General features: G+C 39.2%; 1 long non-coding RNA gene across 1 annotated transcript in view; it reads left to right on the top strand.

The window, feature by feature from the left end:
* The window catches only part of LOC127396417 (uncharacterized), a 223,859-nt gene extending 214,986 nt beyond the window's left edge, over positions 1-8,873 (top strand). The window contains exon 3 of the long non-coding RNA XR_007891998.1: positions 8,783-8,873. This is a non-coding gene — a long non-coding RNA (uncharacterized LOC127396417). The remainder of the gene's footprint in view (positions 1-8,782) is intronic.
* The last annotated feature ends 6,042 nt before the right edge of the window (positions 8,874-14,915 follow it).

Genomic DNA, 14,915 nt, shown 5'->3' with positions numbered 1-14,915 from the left:
GAAAGGGAGGTTTTAGAAGTATTCAGAATTTCTGTCAATATTGGTGCTACTTTGTGTACAGACTCCCATGCAGTTCCCATAGAAGTCTGCCAACCTATGAAGAATGACACAATTTTTAAAGTGAAGGTATGCTAAGGCTACAGCCTTCGAGAAGGGGACACTACTGAGTTGTCAAGATTTACAGCTCTCCAGCTCCTAGCTTATAACTTTCTTGGGCAACTAGGGTTCTGCAGTTGCTCCTCAAGCCTTTCACACTGTTGCAGTACATATTTAATGAATTTCAATCTTGTTTCCACTACAGCTCTAACTTAATCTGCCTAGAAATTGAAGCAAACTCATGATTAATCCTTCCAATGATTTCACTGCACTGTAGTGAAAGCTGTTCATTAGTCCAATATTTGCAGATGAGAAAACACTTAGCACAAGAAAATGCTTTTATTTAAACCTTACACAGGTAACAGTTAATGTATGATCATAACCTGCCTTTGCTTCATTTGCAAAAGATAAACAAGGAAAAAAAAATCCTTTAACAAATATCGGACTGTTCTGCTTTCATTAATATATGCCCAAATGGTTTTTAAAGGGTTTAAACAACAGAAATATCTGTAAATTTCCTCTGGTGCTTTCGTATTTGACACTGTGCCGTATCTGAACAGTAAGCAATTACATGCCATAGCATCCAAAGTAAATAAATGAAGTTTCAAATACCAGATCTGGGAATGATTAATCCATTTCCCCTAGCTTGTAACCACATGCTTCTTGTGCCTTTAAAAACATACTGCCCAAGTGACTGACAGTAAAAGAAGTAATCTGCCAACAGACACAGAATAACTCAGAAAAACCCTTCGGAATCTGGGAATTTAATTTATCTAGTGATTTTAATGGTTCACCTTATTGCAACAGCAGGCACTACAGCTTATAAATAAGTTGTTAGACACAATGTCCCTTTTAGACTTCATTTTCTCCACATTCTCACGTTTATTGATAGTGATCAATAGGTAACCTTTCCACAGCAGGGCTTGTGAGTACCAATATTCCTGATGCCTGTTGTTAGGACATTACAGCTGACTGCTGCATGATCTTGGGTGGAAGAAGAGCAAACAAGACCAGAGTGCACTATGCTACCCCACAAAACCCAGATTGTCCTCTACGTGCCCCACTACTTCTGCTCTCAATGGCTACCTGTATGCTCCCCAACTGGCCATCTCAGTGCAACAGGGAGGTTAGTTTTCCATTTATAACAGGTCTCAAAGCCTATTGGGAGTGCTGGCTAAAATTTTCCAAGGCATCACAGATTTAGGCTTCACAAGCTTCTCCTTTCCAGTTTGAACCTGGGGGTTGCTTCCTGACATCTGCAATGAGTTGGTTATGTACATGTCAGCATCCCACCAGAAAGTGAGACTGAGGAGTCAGTGTGATTGTGGTATTTTTCCATACTTTTAGCCGTTCTGTTTCAGTATAAATGTTATTTTTAAAATGTTTTAATGGCCAGTGGATACTGACATGTGACTTGTGACAATAGCAGCCTTTTATGTCATATTTCTTTCACACTTCCATGGACTGTTAATTATTCCTCGCAGTTCACAGGACAGAGTTCACAAAATAATACTCATCTTTGAAACTCTTAAGCAACATCTCTCCTACCAGACAATATCTAGCTGATTTTCTGAGACCCAACAGTGAAATATAAATCTGCCTGAGGGCACGAGTCGCAGGCAGGGTTCGGTTTTGTAAGCCTGTGAAGCCCTTGGACTCAGGCAGTGCTCCCTAGGACAGGTTGTTTCTTGTGTTAAAACAATACCCAAGCCAAGCTCCCTTGCTCTTCAGCAGCTTTGCTGTCTTTCAGATGGATTCAGTAGATGCCTGAACATAATGGTGAGGTCCTTTTGGACAGCTGGGAGCACAGAGTTCATGTTTCTTCAGGTTGTACTGACAAAACCTTTTTTCTACACAAAAAGCTCATTTGTCCAATGACTTGGAAACAGCCTTGTAATTAACCTGGGTACAGGGTCTGATTGTCTGTCTAGAAAAACACACCTAAGATCTATCAGTTAAGGTTTTGTACAAAGCACAAGTCCTTGAAACTTTGGTCAAAGGTTTTTCCTACTGACAGGCTAGTATCTGATATGAGGGGGAGATGTATGAGAATGGGAAGTTGAGAGTGATCCAGATTCTTGCAATCAATGACTTCAGGATTTCAGTGCGAGAAGGTGTATTCAAGCCAGTGCTCTTAATATACATAAATATTAAGCAATTATTAATATTATTAATAATCATTTATCATTAATTGATATTCTCCTTTTTAGTCCCTGTATGATCCTGTGGGAATCAGTTTCTGCAGTTTCCTTAGGCACTTTGGGGAATGTGTGCACGAGGGCAATATTTTGATTTGTTTTAAAGCTGTGGACTGATGATTTCAGTTCTTGCCCTGTGATAAATACTTTATAATCGTTTGCTTTTCACCCTCTCTCTGTCATTCACAGAGATATGCATATAGCTATTACAGCCTCCTCCATATACAGTCTTCTCTCTTTCAAATGGAAGAGTTGGGGGTTTTCTGGAGTTTTGGGGAGGGGAAACCTTTCACTGTTGCAAATCCACAGAATGACATCTTGCCCAGGGAAGGAATGCAATCCACCCTTTGTGAAATGGGAATGCTACTTCTACTATGCCTGGTTATAGCTAGCAGGATGTAAATTGCACACAGCTGTAAAGATGCGGGTGCCACTGGAGGCACACATGGACATAATTTCTAGTTTTTTTCCCCTCAAATCCTTTTCTCCTAATGTTCTGTTTTGATTTTGACCCCCTGATGACTATCAAACTGATGGTTTCATAGAGCTCACCGCAGTGATTCCCTTCTCTCCCTCTGGAGCTCTAATTGTTCATTTAGAGTTCACAATTATGCAACTGAAGTTATTTTTCTCAGGTACACCACATTTATTAGCATAGAATTTTACTAACCGTTTAATTGCTTGCCAATGAAACTTTAATCCTTCACAACCAATTTTAGTTTTTATTATCCTGCCTAGTGTTATAACACCAGCAAAGTTAGTCAACTCACTAGCTGCCCATGCTTTCGGATCTCTTGGGATGAGATTGCAAAGCACTGATCTTACCGGGTATCACAGTAGCAACCCACTCATCATCTTGACCAATGTAAGGCTGGCCACTGGTCTTTCTCTTCTTTCTCTATCAATTATTAATCAATGTAAAATTAGCTTCTTAAGAACCTTTGATGAAGAACCTTGCCAAAAAGATCGTAAAAAGAACAAGGATGTATCTTAACAAAATTATATCTCTCTCAGTCACTGATTCCTCTGTAGATATTTGACAGGCTTTGTGGCACAAATTCCCTTCACAAAACCGATTGGGCTCTTCTGCCTTAAAGAACAATTTTTTCATGCTTTCTCTAATTCTTTCCTTAATTGTAGAGTCTACTGATTTGTCCAGGAGACCTCTCAGATATACTATACAAGTATAATAACAAGTATAGTAGTAGTATTTTTCAGCTATCAATTCTAAAGCATTTCTCAAGTAAGCCTGCACTCATTACAGATGAGGGAAGTGGAGGGTAAAAAGGTTTAAAGAGTTACAGGGTTGAACAGAAAGTAACTGGTGGAGGTGGATGTGGAAGCAAGGGTCCTTTGTTCCTTGTCTTGGTCTTGCACTTCATTGTGCTGTGGCTGAAGAGGGACTTTTCCAGCCCTTCAGAGCTGTTTCTGTGGCTTTTGGTAACACTCCTAGTGAATATATAGAAGTGTTCTGCTCTGGTACCTGCCCTGGCAGCAGTGTCTGCTGTTCTTTTGCTGTTCTTCTAGATATTAAGAGTCACAAAATAGCTGAGGTGAGAAGGGGCATCTTGAGGTCATCTGATCCAACCACCTCCACTCAAGCAGAGCCACCTAGAGCTGGTTGCCAGTACTGGGTCGAGGCAGATTTTGCATACCTCCAAGGATGGACACTCCACAGCACTCACTTTTCCTGAAAATCATGTGTCTCCCTGGTAAAATAATATGCAGCTTAATTTCCCCTTCCATAAAATTTCAATTTTTGTCCAGTTATGAATTCAATCTGTGACTTGCTGCTAGTTCCTGTTGTTTCCACTGTCTACCTTTGAAAAAACAGGCTTAACCTCATCATACTTTTGTCCTGAATGTCTCTTCCCAATACCTGGGGTATTGACATTTCACTCATTTATCATAATAACTAGTATATGACTTCTAAAGTGATACATGAAGGTAACATGAAAGTTTTATATGAGTAAATTTAGGACAGCATGTTGCCAAAAGTAGAAAGCTGCCGATAGACCTTGCCAAATGAATGCTTGTAAATTCTCCACTGCCATGATATTATATACTCAGGATATGTTGAAGTTCACAGTAAAACTGGAAATATTGTGCAGTTTTAGAATATTTTACTGACATTTCTGATACCTCAGTTGTTGTCTGGCTTACTTATCATGAGTTCAAATGTATAATGTCCAAGAAGAAGAGAACAAATATTTTTTAGCATTACCTTCTATAAAAAAACAAAAATTGGTTTTCCATAGGATTCAGTGATATGGGACCTGGAAGATCCAGAAGCAATATAGAAAGAAAGAAGGAAAGAAAGAAGGAAAGAAGGAAAGAAGGAGAGAAAGAGAGAGAGAAAGAGAGAAAGAGAGAGAGAAAGAGAAAGAGAGAAAGAGAGAGAGAAAGAAAGAGAGAAAGAGAGAGCGAGAGCAAGAAAGAAAGAAAGAAAGAAAGAAAGAAAGATCATAACTGTTCACATAAATACATGTCTATATACATGCACACACAAGTGCACCAGATTCTTTGCAATTTAAAACAAGTTGGTTTGGTTTAGTTTCCCCCAAGGTATGGAATTAGAAAGTTTCTACCAAATCATCTCAGGTCAACTCTTTGCAGGGGTGGCTGGTCAGGAGTGCTTGGAGTGCTCAGCAACCCCCCGAGCAAGGACTACTGCCTCCTCCATCAAGATGGCCTAGGCAGGCAGGGCAGAGCTGAGACAGAAGCATGGTGGACCAAAGTGCACACTGAAGGGAAGTCTCTGAAGTGCAAACCTGCCACGCACCTGTGAGATCAAGTTCTTGCTCTTCAGACTTCTATCTGCCCTGGAAAACTGCTTATCATGGAGTCCTAATAAATTAGTCTTCCTGTGCTATATTTAAGAAGTTTCTGGCATGTTTTTTTTAGGCTTGACTGTTAAACTGGTTGGATCACATAGGGAACTTCAGTATTTTAGGAGGAATCTCTTTACTGCTGCTTTTGCATGTCCTCACCTCTGCAGCAACTTTTATCCACTACTTGTCAGAGGCACTGTCACGTAAATGCTTCTGCTTCAGAATCTAAAGTGGATTGACTTTTGGTATGGACTTGATGAATTTGGTTTTCCAACACAAGGGCTCTTTCATATTATAAACCAAGAAAAAATGTGCTGTGAGTGACAGAAAGTCTGGATGACAAAATGTAAGAGAGAATAAAGGGAAAAAGAACCAAATGTACCTATGACCAGCGAGTATCCCAAGTTTCATCAAGGAATTTTCTTAAGGAACAAATTTAGATGCCACAAAAGGTAATGTGTGGGCTTTTGGTCAGATTTTAAACCCTTAGACTCTCACTATCCTGTCAGCTCCTCGTCACATCAAAATGTACTAAAAAATCCATAAGAAGAGTGGAAAATACTTCAAAGAAAAGATGAACAGAACCCCACAGGAAAAAGTGATCTATAAATCAATTAGAAAAAAATAAAATAAATTAGAAATATACTGTCACTGAAAACAGCTGTTAGTACACTCAAATATGGAAAAAACCTCACCATTAGTGGTCTCCTTGTCCTTGGGCTGCTAGTATACATTGCCTCAAGGATTTCTGCTAGTCATACAGGTAAGGGATTTACTGTCCTCTTTCTGCATTACGTTGGTTTGCTTTTCTTTTTGCTAAAGAAAAGAGGTTTAGTTTAGAAGCTCAAGCATCCACTAGATTGGAAGAAAAAGTTGTAATATAGAGACAAATTTCAGAGGTCAATGTCTTCTGCCTTAGGGACTTTATTAAAGCACTTAAATATGGAAGATCTCCTAGTTAATTGGCCTTGTTTGGACATGTTGTCATGGCTTTTAATAAAGGCTATGTCATTCTTCACAATCTGTGCACAGGAAGGTGAAAGGCACACTGCAGGTTACAGACTGTGGAGATGGAAATTGTGATGGAAGAGATTCCTACCATCATACAAAACAAACACAAGAACTTACCAGGATGTCAGTAAAACAATGTGCTGTACTAATAGACATCCATCTTTCATATTTTTAGAAATAAATACTAAATAAATGAGATAGTCTTTTGTGTGAGCACTATACTCTCTACCGCAGGAAAACACTTCTCAAGGAAGGTGTCACAGCTATTGGAGAGAACATCTCTCTTACTTGGAAAAGCTGTCCTGTAAAAAGAGATTCAAGGCATGTGTGCATTAGCCCAGCAAGATGGAGGGTGGGAGGGTATGCACGTGCTGTTGATGAATACATGAGAGAGGGAAAATAGCTGCTTAATGTCACATTGACAAAGGAATGGGGAAATTCTGTGTGGGAATTAAGAGTCTGCAGCTCTCCTGCTCTCGAACATCCTTGCAATGGCAATGCTAAAACCTTAATAGGTTTCGAGTGCAATTTGATTGATTTAGAAGAAAAGTATTTGGTGGGACTGATGGACAAGGATGATCTCCTCTACCTCAGTGTTCAAGACACAGAAAAATTATTCAGGCTTGCAAAACTACCTGGGCTTCACAGAATGGTTTTGAGTAAGTTTCCCGAATGCCTCGACTGAAATATTATCTCTCAAATCCATGTTGTGCCATAATTTGAAGACTGTTGCATAAGAACATTGCTGATTTAGATTATTTTTAAACAGATTTCAATATTTTTCATTTTATTTGCTCAGAGACAATAATTGTTGCAAAATGTATTAGACATCAGAAGTCTGTGATCTGGAATAATATGTCCAGTCTGTATGAAAGCTATGTATATTTATCTACAGAAATCTGTTATATTCAGTCTTAAATAGTAATAATTTTGAAAATAATTCAATTTCAGAGTATAAGTAAATATAGCAAATATAACTATACCCTCCAGTAATTCAAAACTGTCAAATAATTTTTAAGTGCTGCTACAATACAAAGTAGCATTAGTGATTCATTGCTGTAATTCCCGGTTTCCTTTAAAAACGTAATGTATGAGACTTAGTAAAGATGTTGGCTATTTTGGAAGGGAAGGTATCAATTCCATCAGTAAGAGAAGTATTCCATTTCAAAGTTTCAGGACTTGCCAAAAATCTTTCTTCACTTCTCTAAATAAAAAGATTTATTTAAATTTCATGGCAGAGTTATGCAACACAAAACATGTTAGGGATAGCTGAAGCTGGGAGGGGCAATATATGGTGAATGCTGCTATCAGTTGATCAAAGCCTCTGCAACATTTCTAAGATACCAGAGGTCCTCTTGAAGAGTAGCTGGTTTGTGTGGATAATGCAAGTAAATCTTCGAGGCTTTCAATGAAAATCTTTGAGAAACTCAATACAAAAGGGGTAAAAAGTAGAGATAAGACAAATGTAAAAGAAATAAGCTCTTTCAGTGAGGAGATCCTTGTTCCTGGGAATAACCAAATGCTGTTGCAATACAAATAACTTAGAACAATGACAGTAAGCATGAACTAAACCAATCTGAGCAACATAAAACATTCAAATGGGAAAGGACGTCAAGGCTGGCTGAACAGCAGCCTACCTTCAACTCCATGAGGCTCAGAAGCCTCAACAAACCTAAATTTTCAAACAAATTAACCATGACAAGATTTTGGGAACTTTGCAACTAGATTGGTGACTCTGTGCCTGGCTGACCACGGGCTTCCTGTGCATGGAAGGCACAGAGGAATGTTTTGTTTCTGAAATTGGCCTGGACAGAGGACAGAGCACAGACACAGAGACATATGCAGATATGGGTATATATGTACTGCCCTGATTTGAGCCAGGGTAGAACCAATTTTCTTTCTAGTGATTTTACTTTTCAGTTAATTCTTTTCTAAGTAGCTGCACTTGCTGAAATGAAAGGCATGTTTCTCAGTCAATGTCTGCTTATAGTACTGATAACGGTCCATGTTTTTAGTTACTGCTGGAGATGGGTATGCAGAACCAAGACCACTGTTTGGTTCTGCTAAACATATGGTCTGGAACACAGAAGGAGGTAAAGGGTTCACAGCTGCGATTCTCCTTTGGAGAGAAGTGGATCAGACAAGTGACCAAAATTAACCAAACTAAATATTCCATCCCATACACATCATAGTCAGTATAAATTTGAGGGATCACGAGGGTCAAAGTTTCTTTGTCCATGGCTGGTGTCCTAGAAGGTTTCAGTCTGTCTTTGATGTCTATCCATGTATTCCTGAATCTGTGCATTCCTGCATCCAGCTCCCATCTACCACTGATCCCAGGAGTCGAATCCAGGGCTTTTCCAGGGCCTGCCCTGCAGCCCAGGTGGGGTTGTGAGCATTATTGAAGGGGAAGGTGATAGTGGATCAGTATATATTCTCATACATATGTATATATTTTGTTGTTTTCCTTTTCATTGCTACTGTTTCATTAAAGCTGTGCAGTTCAGTTTCCAACCTGTAAGTCTTTCTCCCTTATACTCTCTCCCTTCCCTGTAGTGGGAGGGAGAGAGGTTAATAGAGAGCATCTATCAGTTGCTTAATTGCCAGCCCAGTGTTTAACCATGACTTATACCCCTATGAATGTAGGAGCAACCTGACTCTGCAGTGAGAGAAATCAAAGGCTTGCTTTCAGAATTGCCTGCTCCTTGGAAAGAGGAACATGTGAAATTGGTTAGTTGTCACTGGTAAGTTTTCTGAACCACCCTGCAAAACCAAACTAAATTGTTTTGAGTAACGGCTTATGCATAGCCCTTGCCAAGAGAAGCATGCTTTGTTAACTCCTTGTTGATATCCAGTTACACCTCAAAGTGCTCGTTTCCACAGAACGTTTCTGCCATGGTATGTGCTGTGTGGAGATGTTGAGTGTCTCATTCTATTACAAAATCTTCTTCTCCTCCTTTTCACTAAGGATATATGAGGCCTTTTGGGTTCCTATCAACAGCTCCTTGGTGCCACAAGAGACTAATAATCTCTCGCAAGTAGTTTGAAGCGGAAAATATTTTTTCTTCCTTTGATAGAGCCTGTAGCCTTAATTTTCAAAGCTGCTGGTGTGACTTTTTTTCAAAGTAAGCAAACTAGTTAGAACTAAATTTTATTTTTCCTGCTCAAACTGGAAGCAAGCAAGAACTTAAAAAAGATTCTTTTAAGGAAGTTTTTTTTTAATTAATATTTTCAAGTATTGCCAGCTAAGTTGTTAAGATTTGCAAGATTTTGCTGGCCTAAATAAATGTCTTCACTCATCCTCAGATTCATCAGATGAAGTGTTTGTGCACGAGAAATGCTCTAACCTCCCCCTCTAATGGCCACAGAGTTGTAAACTGGCTTATTCACTCTATGTCTTCAAAATATTTGTACTTCAGAGAAGTCAAGACTCCATGTGAATATTTTATGGGAGGATAATTAAAACTGCAGTCATGTCGTTCTATGAAAATGCTGAAAAATATAAATTTTTTAAAACACAATTTATGTGTAAATAGGCATAGCACTGAATGAAGTGTTGTGTACAGCATAGCAAACCAAACAGAACAAGGATGGTTCTGCAAACCAAGTACCTAGCCCTGAAATCCTTTTCACACTTCCTAAATAAGAAGCAGAGCTTTCAATGAGTAGTGTAGTTGTTTTAGAAGTAGAATTTAATGCATAACTTTCAAGCAACTGCTATTTTTTTAAACAGTATCTTGAATATTCAAGGCATATTTCTCTGCAGAGCAGCTTTTAAAAGGATTGGTATGCTAAACACATTTCATGTTTTCCTTATCTCTAAACAGATTCCCAGACTTGATGCTCTGAAGTACCAAACTAAAATCTTCTGAACTGAGCCATGCCACAAAAAGAGCTGTTTGTACATACAAATAACATCAGTTGTAGCAAGCACAACAGAAAACATAGGCTGCTAGTAAATATATTCAACTATAAAGTACAAATTTTTAGCTAAGGGGCTCTTCATCTGAGAAAGTTTTGTCCAAAAAGAGTTGAATTTAATTAACACTAACTAAAATAAATCCTGTAAAGAAAATAAATTTGATCATGTGTTCATATTTGGGGAAAGCTATACATTGGTGTGATGAGGACTCATAGAACAACGTCTGGAGCACTTGAAAACATCTTGAAATGAGCCAAATGGGGAATTATTTATGTGCTTAGCTCTAGGCTTCTGTGGTTAAAAGCTTAGGGAAAAAAAACATTGAATAAATACTGGTCGACACTGTAAGTAGATTAGAGAGCTTAAATGCAAATCTTAGCTAGACAATCCTCTACTATTTCAGTGTAAACTTACAATAACTAATTTTCAAATTATGTGTTATGTTTTAAAGGCAATAAAAAGAAGGTTCCTTTCCAAGACTTCTTTTGACCATCGTATCATCAACAGGAAACAGCACAACAAACAGCAACTGATATAGAATGGCTGGAATTCTAGATTTTGTGTTCCCTGGTGGCTAAAACATCCAGACTTTGATCCACAGCCTGACATTAGTGGAAAAGATCCCATTGGTTTCAGTAGATTTTGGAACTATGTCATCATAACTTTAGTCCCTCTTCTTGTTAAAACTGCATGAGAGTGATGCATGAGATAGCCTATCAGTGGCACTGGTTGGATCACATATTACTACATGTGGAGAAATATGGGATTACACAGTTGTGGAGTTCGGATCCATATGGACTTTCTAGAGAGAAGGGAAAAGAGAAGAATAAAAGACAAAGCAAGCCAAGGTGAGTTGACTGCTTTAAGCTAGTGGTTATATACTGACACCATGGTAACCACAGTAGACTATGCAATGTATTTAGTTGGTTCTCTCTAGGTAGTTCACTAAACAGCTTGGCTGTGTTCTGTGGTTTCAGAAACAGTGGACTAAATATATTAGAATGTATTTAAAGCTTACCAACTTGGACTTTCTAAGAGGTATTTCACCTATGTGTATCATTACTGCTTTTCTGGATAGAAATGGTGAGATAGATCTGGAAAGTGCACTTTAGACCACTCAGCATATGAACTCATCAGGGACCAAGCTTATCAGGTAGTTTGAGACATTTAAAGAAAGAAAAATGTACTGTGAGAGTAAAACTACCCACAGCTACCCAGGTGTTCTTGCAAATGATATTATGAATCATTGAACTGTAATGGGGTATGAAAATCCTTGACGATGGCAATGAATCCACCAAAAAAAAAGATATTATTTTAGCTTTGCAGTATCCTTTAGTGTTTTATCACCAAGCCCTGTTTCATCTTCTTTTTTCCTCCAGTTGTCAGCATGAGATAAAAGATGAATCTTCCCTTTACGTACCCTGGAAAAAGATGCATTTCCTTGTCTGACACATACAATACATTTTATGGCTCATAGTTGTTGTATAAGGAGCAAATTATAACCATATTTAAGCAGATGTCAGCAGCTATTATGCTATGAAGATTCTCCTAGAAAGGCTGGATGAGCTGTTTAATGCTTTCTAGGAAGAAGACAATTATGCAAGACACACAACAATGAAAGCTCCAGAAATCCTTTTGTTTCAGATTCAATTGTTATTGTTCAGTTGTTTACTAAATTCCAACTAAACTGGGGCCTCGCTGTGCTATGAGTTGTACAAATAACTGGCAAGTAACAGTCTTTGACTAGGAGTTCAGCAGGATGAAAAAAAGAGCTTTTTTCACATTCTAATACAGAAAAAATAGAGTAAGTATATGTGGAGTGATCAAACCTGCATAAAAAGTGTGTAACAAAGTTAAAGGTGGAATCTTAACCATGAGGCTGTCCTCCTTCTTTGAGCTGAGAAACTGAATGGTGCAGAATTGAAGTCTCTCTAAATGATTGCGAGGTTGTTTTTTATTTGACATGGAAATCTTTCTCCTCTTCTTCTTAAAAACAATAACAATAAAATTGGCAAAATCTATTATTTTTGTATCAATAAATTAAGACAAAAATAGTAACAAAATTCAATAGCAGAGTTAAAATCCAGAACCATACACAAAAATAATTATTTGGATTGTTTCAGGCACACTTATTTGTCTACAGTTTGGTTACTATGTAGGAGTCTGGGAGAAAAAAAACCACTTTATTTTTCATACAAGCCAACAAAACCTTCAGAATCAGAAGGTTTTGATTTACATGTAGTCTCAGGAACACCTTAATGTGGTTAGCATGCTAGAAATAGAAGTTGCAGTATTGTCTCCACAGAAGCCAGTGAGTGGTTTTCCAACTGGCTTCAAAGGCAGCAGGACTGAGTAGATCATTGCAGAAGATGAAGCAAAGCAAGATGCTGCTTTACTAAAACAAAATGTTTGTTTTGTGCCAATGCCAAAGCCAACACAAGTGCCAACTCTGTTACTATATTGATCTAAACTTAATTATATCCCCTACAGCCTGATTCAAGTTTAGCTTAAACATTCAGTAGTACATAGAGAAACCCTTCCAACATAGCAGACTCAATAGATTCATCATGGGTGAGCTTGCATCTTCAAATATCGACTACTTGAAACTACTTTTGTGTTCTCTACTAGAGCTATGTTTCCTCCAGCAAAAAACCAACCAAACAAACAAAAAAACAACAAACTAACAATAACACAAAACCAACAGTAACAAAACCCAAGAGTCCAACTTTATTTGCATCCCATTCTTCCTGATGATAACCAATTTTCCTTGGGACTCTTGTTCTGTACCTTCCTGCATGTAGCATGAGTCAAAAAACCTTCAACATCAGAGCAGTGGATTTATAGAAGCAGAATCTGCAGCAATCTATCAAAAAAAATTCCTTTTCTGAGGTCCTAGGCATTAAAGCCATGACATTTTAGTGCAATGCTCTGAGTCAGAGTTCGCTGTCATGCCACAAACAAGAAAAACTAATGACTTGGAGAAAGGCTATGATATATCTGTACGCTCCCCTTTGTAGACTAGGTAAGAGCTGCAAAAGGAGGCAGACTTTGCCCCTGTAGATTATATTCTAAACAACACTTCACACAAAGTATTATTTTGCTGCTGGGGAGACAATAAACACATATAGTACTGTGACATAGTTGTTGCAGTCTATGTTTGACACAAGTTGCCATACGCAACCCCAGGTTTGTTGTTAACCCTATGCACAGCTCCTTTAAGCTGGCAAACCCTGTCTTCTCATCTCCAGAATAACTAGCTCCCCTCCAAATAACACTGACCACTAGCTGTACACAAAAATGCTGTATCATAGGTATTTTCTTCTCTGTTTAGAAAAATGCCACCTAACCTGTCTCACACACGTGGATTTTTTAAGACTCTTCCCCTAGTTACTAGCTGAAGCTAGAGCACTGCAGGTGGGTCAACCACCTTTTTGACTCTCTCAGCTCAAAGAGGATCTTCCCTCTGTACAGACAGCATGTAGAAGAAAGAATTTCTACAGATGGCTTTATGAGCATTTTTTTTTTCCTCTCAAAAAATAGAGATTTAGTTTGTGACTTGATTTAGGAGACCCTGAGTGTTTCTGGATTCCTTACAGTCCTGCCCTGCTTCCCCACGGGGTCCCTCCTATGGGAGAGAGTCCTCCACCAACCTCTCCTCCATGAGTCCTTCCTATGAGGTCTGGAGCTGCACCAGCCTGGGCTTCCCACAGAGTCACGGGTCCTGGGAACAGTCACCTCCCCTGGCACCGGGGTCTTCCAAAGGTGTGCAAACCCACTGGCCACAAAATCGAAGTCCAGTGGCCAAGTTCACCCCAGCTGCTGCCTTCAGGGAATGATCCACCACGTTCCTCCATGAGTGCAGGGGCACAGCCTGCCATCTCACCACTGCTTGCAGGGAAATTTCTGCTCGGGCACCTTCTTCCTCACTAACCATCAGCACCTCTCTCCCTCCCCAGCGTAGCTCTTCTCCCCCAGGTCCTTCTCTGCTCAGTTCTTTTGTATGTTAATCACCGAGGTGCATCTATTGTCCCTCTAATGGCTCTAATGGCTCCTTGGCTGGGTTTTGGAAGCAGGGGGGGCTTCTCAGCTTCTTATCACAGCCACTCCTGGGGCCCTTCCCCTGTTACTGAAAAACCCACCAAACCAAACCAGAACAATATGTGACGTTGGTGATCAAGGGAGATGAACTACACTGTGACTTTCCATATTATCATATATTTTGGTACTGAAAATGTTATTTACCTGAACTTTAGTAAAGCCTTTGATGCTATTTTGCACAGCATTCTCCTATTGAAACTAGGTGTTCCTGGATGGATGGGCGTACTCTTTGATGGATAACAAAACTGGCTGGCTGGGCCCAAATAGTCGTGGTGAATGTGATTAAATCCAGTTGGCAGCCAGTCAGAAGTGGTGTTCCCAAGGCCGCAGTGAAGAAACTTCTTCACTGAAAGGCAACTTAAGGGTACTTAAACGCTGGAATAGGCTGCCCAGGGAGGTGACTGAATCACCATCCCTGGAGGTGTTTAAGACACACAGATGTGATGCTTCGGAACACAGTTTAGGCATCACACATGGTAGAGTTAGGTTAAGGGAGGCAGGTTATGGTTAGACTCAATGACCTTAAAGGTCTTTTCCAACCAGAACAATTCTGTGAACACAGCAGGAAAAGGATACTTATTATTAATAATTTTTATTTGAAAGCCTGAGTCAACTAACTAAAATAGTAATGGAGAATTGGAAAGTAACACTTTTCTGAACCAAGCTGGTGAGAACTTGAGCACAAACTCTAGTGTACACACACACAAACCACATTTCACCATGTGCAGCTCTGCAAAACTGTGTGACAGTGATATCACT

This window comes from Apus apus, chromosome 1, assembly GCF_020740795.1.
Source record: "Apus apus isolate bApuApu2 chromosome 1, bApuApu2.pri.cur, whole genome shotgun sequence".
NCBI classification, from domain to species: Eukaryota; Metazoa; Chordata; class Aves; order Apodiformes; family Apodidae; genus Apus; species Apus apus.
This window is presented reverse-complemented; position numbering and strand designations above follow the sequence as displayed.